General features: G+C 38.4%; 1 pseudogene; it reads right to left on the bottom strand.

The window, feature by feature from the left end:
* Window positions 1–463: 463 nt before the first annotated feature.
* Window positions 464–14,202, bottom strand: LOC134376195 (caspase-12-like; annotated as a pseudogene).
* Between the last annotated feature and the right edge of the window lie 338 nt (window positions 14,203–14,540).

Below are 14,540 nucleotides of genomic sequence, written 5' to 3'. Positions count from 1 at the left end.
CCAGATTTTCTGTATAGACTCTGAGCAGGCAGCACTCAAATCCACTTCCTGGATGCTGCTATATTTTAAGTGTGTCCCTTCTGAAACTTATGTTGAAATCTGATTCCCAATATGGCAGTATTGGTAGGTGGGACCTAGTGGGAGGTGTTCGGATCAGGGGGAGCCACCCTCATGAGTAGATTCATGCCGTCTCCCTTGAGATGAGTTCTTGCTTTCATGGGAATAAATTAGGTTGCAAGAGTGCTCTGTTCATGTGCTGGCTTCTCCTTTTGCTTTCCTCCATGAGTTGAAGCAACACAGGCTCCTCATCAGATGGGCTGCCCAATCTCGGACTTTGCAGCCCCCAGAATTATGAGCCAAATAAACCTTTTTTCTTTATAAATTACCCAGTCTTAGGAATTCTAGAATAGCAGCAGAAAATGGACCGAGACAGATACTTTACCTGAGATGCTTCTTGCAAGTTTTAATTCCCAGGGAAGAAGTAGAAATATCATGTCATGGATACTCTTTCAGGGGTGGGCATCTGGGTCAGTACCTTTGGGGTCTCAAACGAATGTTGAACCTAAAGTAGTAAAGAAAGCCTTTAGGGATTTCCTAAATGGAAAATCTGGACTCCTCTCTCAAGAGTAAGAAAATTCATAGTATGTATTATGGCTGTGGCTAGGTAGTGTAACAGAAGATATCTTTAGGTATTCCTTGGGTGTAACACATACACAAATGAATTAGTACCCTATGAAGTATTCCCTGGCTAAGGAAAGGTATCATAATCAGAGGTTACTGGGAAAACTCACACTTATTCTATGCAGCATTTCAGAACAGTTTATCTTTAAATAAAGTTGGAATACAGGAAGGAACATCAAGATTACTTAAGAGCTTCAGGACTTCCTACAAAGGTTTGCAAATGGTACTCCAAAGTTTTCTGCATAAAATTGAAAAGAAAAGAAGATCTCTGCCTTTCAAAAAATGTCCTCCAAACGATGGCACCAAGAATACTCTTTGAAGTAGTAGATAAGTTGAGAAATGAACGGAGAGCCACTTGTGTCAAGCCTTCAGGAAACATCTGCAAATAAAAGGTATCAAAATATTGGGAGAAGTGGCCTTTATATAAGTGTGGAAGACTCCTGGAGCCATTGCTTTGGAACAAAGTTTGAATTCAGTGCTTTGGAGAAGAATGAAAGGTCAACTCTAGGTAAAGATAGGACCTCAGGTTTCCATGTCAGGCCCAGAGAAAACTACCATGAACCCCTGATCATAAATCCCCTCAGCTTTCTTGATAGGCAAAGTGAAAGATATGGTCTCTAAGATTGCAAGTAGTGGAAAACAGCATAAGTCCTTTCTGCACTAACTACATAATAGCAAAAAAGAATCCAGCTCTTGACATTCCTCATTTCTGTGCCTCCTGTTTACCCATACTTGTTTATATTATAATTTTTTGCACTTACTCTGATGTTGTGTAAAAATCTTTTCAGTTACTAATTCTCTCTGTCATTTCAATGTGATCAAGTCTCTCCTATGATTACAAAAAGAAAACAGTAATATTCCCCTAATTATCACTTTACTTCCAGCTAGCTTTTTATTTCTCCTTCCTTTTCAAAGTCAAAATTTTAAAATTTGTTTATACTCACCATCCCATTTCCTCCTATTCTGCTCACTCCTGCCTGGCTTCTCTCTCTTACCTCCCACACCAACATCACCAAACAGCTTTCCTCAAGGTCACCCATGACCTCCAAGTCTAGATCTAATAGTCATTCATCAGGGCTCACTTACATCTGATCTCTCATTCCCCTTAGAAACTATTGGCAACTCCAACAGATTCTTTCTCAGTAATTCTGACAACACATACACCCAATTTTCTTTCTTATTCTCTGACCCTACTTTGTGAGTTGAAATTGCTGGCTGATTTCTCTGTCTCTGATCTTGAACTATAGCGTCCTTCAAGTCTCAGCTTAAGGACTTCTTCTCATGCTATTCTCAATTCCTAGATTATTTTATCATTTTTAGAATTTTAAATATCATCTTTAGGCCATCATCTCCCAAAATTTTATGTCTGATGCAGATATCTCCTCTGAAATATACAACTGTGAAACTCCCTACTCTTTATTTCATCTCAAAATAGGGCAAAGTCATCTCAAACTTTCTTGCAAGACTCTTGTTTTCATAAATGCACCACAATCATCTATTTACTCAAGTGCTTGAATTACTTCTATCTTCCCTTCTTGTTTACCTACCATATTCACTAAGCTGGCAGGTCATATTAATTTTATATACCAACTATTTCTTGGATTCAACAATTTACTTGATCCCAAGACTATCATTATCACCTGTGACTTGTAATGTTGCAATAGCATGTTAACCTGTCTCCCTATATCCATTCTTGCTGTACTGTAATCCATTCCCCTCAGTGCCCTCAGACTGATCATTTAAAAATGAAAAACTTACCAATTCATGGCTTAAATCCCACCCCAAATTTTATTACTATTAGTATGAAGGACCATACAAAGCCTCAAATATTCTTGCACCTGCTTCCCTCTGAAGCCTCCCTTCAAGCTCTGTCCCCTGGCTTTGGGCTGCAGCCACACCCACCCTCCCTTCCAAGCTTCTTTATTCTCAGGTTCTCCATGCACACTGATCGTCCTGTTCCTCTCTTGCCCTTGACATAGTTAACTCCATCTTTCAAATGTGAGCACAAATTTTTCTTTAAAGTCCTTATCACAGTTGACAGTCATTATTTATTTCTGTTATATTGTACCTGTTTTCCTCCGAACTAATTTCTCCCACGCTGACTTGACTATCAACTTTGTAAGGTTCAGTAACCATGTCTGCTTCTACTGTCCATCAGAGGCCCTGAATGTAGCATAGTCAAAGCACACAGTTACACATTCAAAAAAAAAAAAAAAAAAGAATGCAAGAATTTTACATATTAGACTGTATTTCCTCGATGAAATTAAATAATCTTTCAGAATATTTATCAGACCTATATGCCTTTTTAACATTCTTTAACAGTTAAAAGTGTAAAACTCTTCTTTCAAATAAAATCTTATTAGAATTCTGATATATAAAACAAATAGAAGTGAAACTATTCCAGTTGTGCGGTGAGTGTTGCCTTTATGGCTTTTTTCCTATTCCCCAGGCTAGACTCAGAAAGCCTTCTAGTCTTTCACCACTCACATGTGGCCATACACCAACTGCCCTGGCATCACCACAAACCTTTTTAGAAAGGCAAGAAGATCTCAGGCTCCACCCCAGACTTACTAAATCAGAAATCTATATTTTAACAAGATTCCCAAGTGATTCCTATGCACATTAGAAGTTTGCAATAACTACACTAGAACACTTAAAACTGTGACTTGTGCAAATCAGGTTTCTAAAATTGTCCTTTTTATCTAAATCATTGATAGAAAAATATTGTGGAAAACTGTAAAAGATATTTTTTGCATAGCTGACCACGAGTGATCAAAAATATTCTCTATTTCTACCTTCTACTATGACTTTCCTGCCGAAGAAGTATTTTCATTAATTTACTGCATTATCTGAAGGCAGGCATTTGCATGTTAACTAATTTCCTAAGATTAGATTCAAATAATGATCTAACAGATACTAGGATGTGTGGACCTGGTATAAGTTTCACAGGTTGGCTTGTTTAATTTCTAGTAGGTGATCAGGAGAGTAAAATTATGAGAAGATGATGTAATTCTGTGTCATTGCTATTCTTTACTAACAAAACAAAAACTCTTCCTTATTTGTAGTTAGTTTATTTAAGTCTGTATCCTCACTGAAGTCTTGTTTACTTTGAAAGTTTTCTCCCATATCAAGATTTATAGATTTCTGATTAAGCAAGTCTCAATATTTTAAATTTCTCCTCCACCTAAAAGATCCCATTAATTAGGAAAGAAACGTTCTTTTCAGTAATAAGATATGATTATAGGCAAGCCTGTTATCTAGAAACTAATAGCAAATGTAGAAATGCTTTCTCCGAAGTCACTTACGTGGGGTTGAAGATTTGAAAGCAATGAAGTCCTCCACGTGGGCCTGTGTGACAGCATCGTTCCAGACGTAATGCTGCAAGGGCTGGTCATGAGCATCTGCTGTGGCTTCTCCCCTGTCAGTGGTCACTCAAACAATTCAAGCACCTCCTGGGAGAGACATTATGTCTTATAAAAGATGTGTATTTACACATGACACACACATGTGCACACACACACACACACAGTCTCTTTTACCATTATACTTTTACTTTAGTACATTTCATCATGGTGATTATTAAAAATGCAAGTTTCTTACTACAAGAAAAACTACCTCACTGACTGAATAATACAGAGCTGTCCTGAGTTTAGAATAACCATGTTGGCAACCTAATCCCAAATAATTGAGACATTTCTCATTATTCTGGGCTACTTATTATTTCTTTAAAATGTTACAGACTTAATACAATTTCTTTCTACACTGAACCTAAGAGTAATACTAAAGTGTTATTTCATTCACTCATCCCTGGAAAAAGGAAGGCTAATAGACACGAGGCTAATACAAAAAAGGATACGGTCACTACCTGGGGCCCAACTCTGACTCACTGCCTCCACAGGCCTGCATGATGATGACCTTGGGTTTGTCTTTCAGACTCCAGCAGTTACAGTTGTTGAAAGTATCAAAGATGGTGTCATCGTGAAGAATATCTGGCTCTTGATCTCTGTGTTTTGTCCCACAGATTCCATCCAGGATGCCGTGTGATATAAACACCAGGAATAAGCGTCTGAGCACTGGTGCTCTTGGCAGGCAACAAACAGCCTTAGTTCTGTTTTCATTTCCAGAAAGAGGATTCCAGAGTCACTACTGAGGAACTCTCCATACATAGTTTGTAATCAAATAGAAGATGGGGGTCATAAAAATCAACAGGCACTGAAGAATCAGATGGGATAAATGGAATTGTAAGAGAAGTAATATTCTGACAGCAAACCAGAAAATTTAGATATATAAAATATTAAAGTTAGTAGGGTTTTAGAAAGCATCTAGCCCAGTCATTTTCAACTGAACCTTAGGTTTCTGAAAATGCTGGGAGATAGAGTATAATGAGGCCAGGAGAGAGAATGCATTTCCAATAGGTCGACTTTGTTTTAATCTCTTTCACAGTGGGGTTTCATTAGAAAAGAAAAAGACAGAGACAGAGAGAGACAGAAAGAAATAGAGAGAGAGAGAGAGAGAGAGAGAGAGAGAGAGACTCCTCTATTAACAAAAAAAATAGAGAGAGAAGAAAGTTAGGTTTAAAATGGTCTGCCTAAAGTCACATGGTATTTTTAGCAGATCCTGAATCACAACTTTGTCCTCGTGTGTGTTTGTGTGTGTGAGTATGAATATGCGTTTTTTTGTTTGTTCATTTGATTTTTACTACACACTTGTCTTTACATTTAGACAAGTGACATTGACATTATAAAAGTCTCACAAGCTCATTCTCTGGGTATCAGGAAATTTCAGGGCCCAGAGCTGGTGTCTTGCCCAGACCATCAGTAATCGATGTCTCCCAGATTGAGAAACTCAGAAAGACTCCACATTTTTAGTGAAATACTGCTATATAGAAAGATTTCCCTCAATCTTTGCTCTCAGATTGTGCATTGGAGAAGGCTGAAATCCAGGGAATCCTATTCTGGAACAAACAGAATTCCTGCAATGTTATACATTTTGTTCTTGCTGCTGCCAAGGAAGCGTTGAAAACTTTTTAAGAGTAAAGGAAGCTTGTTCTTCTCTCTGGGCCATTTCCCGAGCTGTTAGATTCTCTATTACAACCACTGAGTATCCAAGGTTTTCAAGCAGGTCTTGCATCCCCAAAAGGTCAACCTCAGAACCATCTCGATTAAAAAGATAGTCAACTTCTTTGTTGCAGATGATGAGAGCCAGACATGTTCAGCCTTTCTGCTCTATTACTGGATATATCCGCAATTAGCAGACAGAGAATGATTTGCCCAAGGCTTCCTCCCTTTTTTTTTTTTTTTGTGTGTGTGTGTGTGTGTGTGGCTGGGGGAGCTGGTCGGTACAGGGATCAGAACCATTGACAGTGCTCTAACCAACTGAGCTAACCCTCCAGTCCAAGGATTCCTCCCTTTTGCCTCCCAAGTCCATACAAAACAGGCCAGTATAATTTCAAAGTGGGCAAATAGAAAGCTTGAGAATGGAAGTACACTCTCATGAGAAAGAGACAGGACCCCAGACCAAAAACACGTACAGACTCTGAGTATTCCCTCCAGGACTTGCATTCGTTTAGGTGGTGGAGAAGTGTTTAGAGTGTGTCAAGGATGAGATAATGAGAAGAACACTTGCTTCAATAACATCCTATGTTCTTTATGCTGATATTAAAGCATTTGTGACAAAAAATAAGCATCCCAGTAAGTCCCCAGTGTCCTGTTTGAATGGGCAATTTTGTGTCTCTCTATTCCAAAGCATGTCACCTCATCTGCCTTATTTGTCTTCAGTTCATGGAAATGATCAGGCAGGCCAACTTTCAATTTATTGGGTTGGGCACCTTGGGTTTCCTGAGAAGCTGAAAGAGAGAGGGGAAAAAAGAAAAAGAAAAAGAGAAAGAAAAACTCACTAAGCATTTACATCCACTGACCTGCAATCATGCAGAACTTTTGGCTGCGTTCTCATTCTTTGGGAATGCTTATTGCCGTTCCACTGAAAAATTTAATAAATAAGAAAATAATTTCACTTTGAAAATGACTAAAACAAAAATCTTGAGTACTCACCTTTTTTCTTTCTGTTTCTTACTGACCCCACCACAAATATCTGTGTTTGTGTTAGTGATCGTGGCATTAATTAGTCTTTCAGACCCAACACATAGAGTCACATTAACACAGAATCTAAGATTTGGAAGGAAGCCTAATGTTCATCCAGCCTAGTCAAATCACTATTTAGCTATTTGAACTCCACTTACAATATCCCTACTTTCTCATTACTCTATGGGATTTCTGAACTGACAGAGAACTTACAACATTCTAAGTCATTCTTTAATAGTTCTGTGTATTATAACGTTTGTACCTTCTAAGCATCGGTATGTGTTTCCTGTAATCAGAACCATACAGAAAATATCTCATTTCTTTTCTGATTAAAGCCCATGAATTTGTCCATGACTTCAATATGTCTTTGCCTATGATTTATTCTTCTATGTAAATGCCTTCCTATAACCAGTTATTGTATCTTGTGTTTACTGTACTTGAAGCTTAATTAGGACAGAGATGTTTCTCATCTTTTTATTCCCTGTATCTAAGATAATATCTGGCAAGACCAAAAGTTTATAAGTGTTGGTTAATGAATGGATATCTACACATACTTGAAAATAGCTATCAGGTAGCCCCTGGATCTTTGTTTTCCACCAGGACAACAAGTCTTCTGTTCCTTATAATATTTTGCATAAGAATTATTTCAATTTTTTAACCACCAAATTCATCAATTTACCTACATTTCTACCCGCCTACTCCATTTTACCACCGATTACAAAGAAAGATATGTCCTTCCTCCTCTCTAAAGGCAACACCTCTGCTTATGCTCTGAATTCCATCCCCTCTCACCCACGAGCATGTTGCTTAGGTATTTATTAGTTCCCACCATCATCATCATCATCATCATCATCAGTTTCTCCCTCTGTCTCTATTGTGTTATCCCAATTGACATATTAGCGTGACTTAATAACAATTATTTCTAAAACACAAAAACAAAAACAAAAACTTCCTTTGGCCTTGTTTCCTCTTTAGCTCTTGTCCCATTTCTCTGCTTCACTACTCAACACAATTACAACCATTGTCTGTTTTCACTATTTCCATTTTTTTTCACCTCTTATTTTTTCCTTGTATGCAATCCATTCAGGCTGTTATCCTCACCACTTAAATACTTGTTATCAAGGCAACCACAGACCATTTGTTGCTTTTTTTAGTATTTCACATGATTGAACATATCCTCTTTCTTGAAAAATGTTCTCTAGGCTTCTGTGATGTTGTCCTCTCTGGCCATTCTTCCTAATTCTGTCTTCATTGTTGGTTCTTCCATACCTATGAAAGTTGGGTTGTTCTCTACTGGGTCCTCTGTTATTCTCTATCAATGCTCTCCCCAGGTGGCATCTTCCAGTCTCATTATGTTAAACACTATCTAAATGCTGATGAATCCCCAAATTTATCACCAGCCCTGATTTCTCTGTGAACTCCTCAGCGGAACATCCACCTGTGTATTCAACATCGACCCTTGGAGGTAACAAATGTTTCAAACTAAAGAAGTACAAGACTGGACTCCTGATATTTGCCTACTCCTACAAATCTGTCTCCTCCGTGCACAAGTGTTCTCTCACTCAGTAAATGGCACCATTCATCCAGTTGCCAAAAACCTAGAGTCTTCCTTGATTCCTCCCTCTCTTATAGTCCATATCCAATCCTTTAGTTAGCTTCCATTGATTCTGCCTCCAAAACAGCTTCCAAATTTTACCACTTGTCATAATCTCTCTTATGCTAACACCAGTCTAAAAGCAGTTATCCATTAAATGAAATATGTAAACAGCGTTCAACTGTTCTTTCTGATGCCATGCTTATCCTATCACTCCTCTGCTTAAAAACTTCTAAGTAGTATAAACAAAAGGAAAATTCATCATTTATAAATGTTCTGCTGTAGATATCAGGCCATGTCCTTGCAGTTGGAATTTACTTGGCTTTGTCAGTGTGTAATGATTTCAACACTGGCAGGGAGACAAAAGGGAAAACTGAGAGCGTGAAGAGAAGAAAGTAAATGCAAGGAGGGAGAAAAAGAATAAAGAAGAAAAGCAGAGAAAAGGAAAACACTGAGGAGGGATAAGTAGAATGCTCACAGGGAAGAAAACAGAACAGATGGTAAGAAAAGGGGGCAAATGAGAAATGAGAAGGGCAGGGAAGGAAAAGTGGGAGATACAAAGTTCTCTCTCACCTGGAGGGTTGTTGAAAACACTCTCAGTTGGAACCACCTTATTTACGTGTTGGTGAGAGGAAGTACTAAATTCTTAATCAGAGAGGGTAATTTCTCCTATTTCACATTGCTCTATCTGTTTAATGTCAATTTATTTTATGTAAGCTAAGATAAAACTTAGCTTGTATGAACATATTATTTAGTACTTGCACAAGCTTTAAGCACTTGTTTTAGTGCTAGATATTAACTGTAATAGATGGCTGGGCTGAGCAGAGGCTGTGCGACATGCCTGGAATGTGTAAGGATTGCCAGCTATTAATAAAGCAGTTTTGTTCCAAGAAAAAATCTTTTAAGGCTTTCTATTGCAAATAAAATCCAAATTCTTTTCCACTGCCTAAAAGGTCCTATGTGGCGTAGCCCCGAACTGATTTTTTAACAGTTCCTCCTACCATACTCCCCCTAATTTCCTATTCACCAGCAAGATTATCCTTCTCTATGACCCTCTTACATGAAGGGTCCTTGATTTGTTACCCCTTTGAGTTTGGCACAACTCCCTCCCCATAGTTCAGGTGTGTACTGATATATCACCTTAATGGAGAGGTCATAACTAACAACCCTGGCTCACCTACCTTCCCTTGATACCCACCCCCCCACACACCAGCACACACATAAACTCTCTTTCTGTGGCCTAATCCTTTTTTTTTTCTTACACCTCCTCCAAAGTTATACTATTTATTTTTTACATGTTTATCATATACCTACCCTCACTATGCTGTAAACTCCATGAATGCAGGATCTTTATCCATCTTGCTTACTACTATAAATCCAGTAACTAGAACAACATACAGACCATTTTCAATTAATATGTGCTAAATGGATACAACCACGATAAAAGATTACAAGGTTTTTATTCCTTTGTAAGTTTGCCCAGAACTTCTGAAAATACGGTACGCGTCAGACAACATTCTCGCTAAGTCTTTTGTAGACAATACAATTCTCTAATGTAACCAAATAATTCATCAGTTTCTTTGGTGACCACATAGTATGTGTGACTCATTCTAGCCTTTTTTTTTTTTTTTTTTAATGTGCTTTCCTTAACCATTCCCTTATTCTGTTTTGTGCAGTCGGTAGTTTCTTATATCTTTGTTGTTTTATGAATTATTTTTAAAATGTTATTAATTTCATTTAAAACTATGAGTCTCAGAAAGGTGGAGATATTTACACTGGGGCACATGGTCAGTCGCAGTAACAGACTCAGTGTATATAGATTTCTTGGTTTTTATTCCAGCTCTCTTTCCACTACTCTGTTGGGTCTTTTTGTTGTTGTTGTTGATTAATCTGCCTTAGCTCAAATGTCATTATGTGTCAATAGTCAGACATTGCCTATCAGTGTGAGAGCTGATGCCTGGGCCAATCCAGCAACTCCTCAGTTTATTCATCTTCATATTTATTTCTGGATTCTGAGGAGAATAAGAGAAGAGACGTAAATGCTAACCTTGCTTTTGAATGACTGTTAGCAGCAGAAGTGAGAGATAACCCAGTTTATCTGAACCTCAATGCGGTGGTTCACTACAATGTACAGCCTCATGTATGGCTGCCTTACTCCACGTGACATCTGAGGCTTCCAGTGAACCCATGGGTTTGGTACCAATTTACCTGTTAGAGAGACAGCCATTGCCTGGCTGACCCAGCTTTTTCTTCATCTTTAATTTCTTCATTTTCATTTTCAGATTCTGAGGTGAAATGAACGAAAGGTTAAGGACCAGTGCCTGACTCTGAAGATCAAGATGAAAATTGACTGAGCACACAGGTTTCCTATACTAGGAAAACTTCTCATGACAATACAGGTCTAAGAGTGTTCCCTTGAGATCTGGGGTTTGGAGGCAGTTTCCTGTCACAGTTGAAGATGCAGAGTTTTTCTCAGATTCATCATCCTCACTTTCAGGATGAGATTCCGAAATAATACAAAAAAATTTGTTAGCAGAACTGACTTTCTAGAACCTACGCACTTCAAACTCTCTCCCTTATACTAAGTAAACGATCATGCTTAGCATGGAGATACTATATGAAGCATGGAGATTTGGCCAATTCTCTAAGCTCCAAGTTTGTTTTAGAGGACTGTAGCCTTTGCCAATCAAAAAGGGAGGCAGAGTTTCTACGAAACAAAAAAGACCTCATTATCTTCCTGCTTACATAACTTGAGGAATAATCAAAATTGTTAATCAAGGTTTTTCTGTAATTACATGTTTTATTCTGAGGAAGGAAAGGATATTTCTATATAAAAATTAGTCTTTCAACAGCAATGAAAGTAATTTCAGAGCGATTTCCCAAGAATGGGGAATATACACACTTATATATTATACTCTAGAGTTGGAATCAGCAGAATATAGCCCACAGGCCAAACTCAGCCTGACACCTGTTTTTGTAAATAAAATTCTAATGGAACACATCAACACTCATTGTGTACTCATTGTTTTATTTCTGCTTTCATGCCACAATAGCAGATATAAATCATGACAGAGACCATATGTTCCACAAAGCTTAAGATATCTGCTGTCTTTCAAAGAAAAATTGAGCCAACCCATACTCTAGAGAGAAAGAAACCTAACCCTGAAATTCCCTATATCATCCTTTAATTAGTAGAAATTTAGATTCCCAGACTTTTCTCCCTGGGGAAAAGCCACAGCTAAGCAGAAGATGATGGATTTTTCCCTTACTAAATATACTACATCTGAAAATGACTCTAGTGTTCACATTATACTTCCAGAGTAGCCCAGACTAGCTAAAGACCATCAGTAAATTTAATACAGCTCCAGCACCATTCATTCATTTAACAAATATTCACTGAGCACCTATTACATATCAGGTGTCATTCCTATGTGTCTGGGATGTATTCATGAAAGATGAATATTCCTGCCTCATGGAACTTATATTTTAGCAGGGAAAAACAATAATATAATAAACAAGTAAATTTTATGAAATGATTGAGGATGATAAATTGTTAAAGAAAAAAGAAAGTACTCAGCAGTTTAAGTGTGACTGGGGTAGATCAGGGTATTTTGTGGTATTAAGACATACAGACAGGCAAAGAAGGTCCTAGAGATCGGGATAGTTTATTCTCCTCTTGTAAACATAAAATACAAAGAAAAGAGGCACTTCTTAAGGACAGCAGAGTAAAAACAAGCCCTTTGGCCCCAGCTACTCACTTAACCTCAGCTGTTTCTTGTGATTGAAGAGGAGGTCCATAAATATTTTGCCCGCCACTTAAATTTTCTCAGTGATATCCTCAACCAGGTTTTCAGTGTTGTTCATGATGTGTTTCATACCTTCCCCTAATCTTTGTAACTCACCCTTATCTAACACATCCTTTTCCATCAAGTCATCAAAAATTCCATCCAGCATGTTCCTGGCAATCAACTTCACCGTGGTAATTGGATCTTCTTTGGGTAGTCCTTTGAGAATGGTGGTCCTTGTGAGAATGATAGGGTCTTGGATATGGACAGAACCTTAGATAACTGATTCTGGACCAGTGGTTCTCAAATTTTAATTGCATAAAGAATCACCTGGAAAGCTTGGTTAGCAGAGCTTCTGTCAGGAAAATAGAAAAATTTTAGTCAGGATCTCTTGCCTTACATCTGTTACAAATGGGCAAGATTCAGCACATTAACTAGAAACGTTATAAAAGTAGTATAACTGCACATGTGTGCCCATTTACTGATTCAGCATGATTGTTGTAACTATGTGATGATTGTTGTAGAACTAGGGCTAGGGTCTGGCACTCACAGACCCCTCGAGCCTGTTCACAAACCCTTCATATGCAGGTCTATGTTCTAGGAAACTGGCAAAAACGTCCTTTGAGCCTTGGTTGAAGAGATAATAGTCTTTATTTAGCACACACAGACAGTCTAAGAATTAAACAGTCCAAAGGAGAAAGTCAGAAACTCAATTGCTAAGGGCAAAGTCCAAAGAAAAACTGAACAGCTGCCAACAGAGTAAACATGCTCTATTTTTAGACATGAGCTCTGCCAGCTCTGCTTCACAAACTCAAGAACACACAATAGCAACAAAACTAAAAAGATACATTGCACATGCACACTAACTCTGCCCACACAAAACCTGTTTACAAGAAATGTGCTGCTTGACCCCCAACCAGACCTGAGCCTAGGGAGCCTGACTAAATTATCCTATTTTCCCCACAGTTGGCTTGTGGCTGCTGTTGTGTACTAAATGTATAAAGATAGCTTCTCTGAACCGCTGGTCAGCAGAGCACAGAGGGTCAGTGGGGCATGGAAGGAAGGCAGAGCATGGAGGGTCAGTGGAATAGAGCTTGAGCTTGTGTCTGAAAATAAAGTATGTCTATGAGGCTCACATCTGGAGAATAAAGTAAGTCTACCTTGCAAAAGCTGCCAGATATCTTCTTTCAATTATCTGACTCATGGCCTGCATAGGAAGGGGCAGAAGGATCTGAGATTCCTGCCTACAGCAGTTCCCAGAAATTCTGATTTGATAGGTTAGAATAGGGCCCATGAATTTTCATTTCTAACAATTTATTGGTCCAATGACCACACTTAGAGTAACACCCATTTTGTTCAACACTCTCCTTTTCCACATATGGGGGAACTGAGGTTCAGAGAAGTGAAGAGACTTCACTAAGGAACTCAGTTAAAGCCGACTTAGTTCAGCCTTTGCATCACCCATGATCCCTTCACTTTCTGTTATTTTTATTAGAAAATAGTTTTAAAAGATATTATATTCAGTATGTGTAGTGGTAAAAGATAAACACATTATACCTCTAAAAATAATATGTTTTGTTTCTATTGCCAAGACTGGCAGGGTGGCTCTGGATGCAGACTGACAGTACAGAACATTGTAGCTGATTTCTTTGCTGTTGTAAACAAAAGGTCATACAGAGAGCAGAACTACAGAGGAAATACAAGTTACTCTCTTCAACTACATGTCTTTTCAGTCTGACAATAGAACACAAAAAAACTGGGTGAGAATTTCAGGTCAGTATCAGTCAAAAGAAAAGTCTAAAATAATAGGAGAAGTTTAACATAGGTCCAGATTTTTACTTTTTCTTTTCTTTCTACAAGCTGTAACGTGTTAACTCAGATACTTTTTCTGTTAGCAGACTCCTTGCTGTGTCCCAAGCTCTCATACCCACTCTGTCTCCAGAGTAAAACAGTTGTGTCTAGTGAGGCCCCACTCCATGCCTCCTCCTTCTATCTCCTGAGCTGTAACTTTCTCAACACACAGCCAGAAACAGCAGAAAAACTGGAGCCACTCACCAGCCATGGCTGCTCCAGCTCCCCAGGCAGGAAAAGCTATGAAAATGAAAGCAGTCTCAGTAGTTTGCTTGCTTTCCTCTCAGTGGAGTAGTGTGTTGATACGCCTAAGTGGGAAACTCCAGCTTCTCGCATTCTTTTGCTGTTTGCCAGGATAGAATTGTCCTTCTTTCCTTTGGAAAACAGAAAGTAAAATGCATCTTTCCACTTTGGTATAACAAAGTTATCAGAATGAAATCACACAGATTCACATGCAAGCAATTCCTCCGCATTCTATTTTCCAGTCTACTTTTACAACTGTGAATAATTCAGATCAAGCTTCCCATTTGTCTTTGTGCCACCACCAGC

Source organism: Cynocephalus volans, chromosome 4 (genome assembly GCF_027409185.1).
Source record: "Cynocephalus volans isolate mCynVol1 chromosome 4, mCynVol1.pri, whole genome shotgun sequence".
NCBI classification, from domain to species: Eukaryota; Metazoa; Chordata; class Mammalia; order Dermoptera; family Cynocephalidae; genus Cynocephalus; species Cynocephalus volans.
This window is presented reverse-complemented; position numbering and strand designations above follow the sequence as displayed.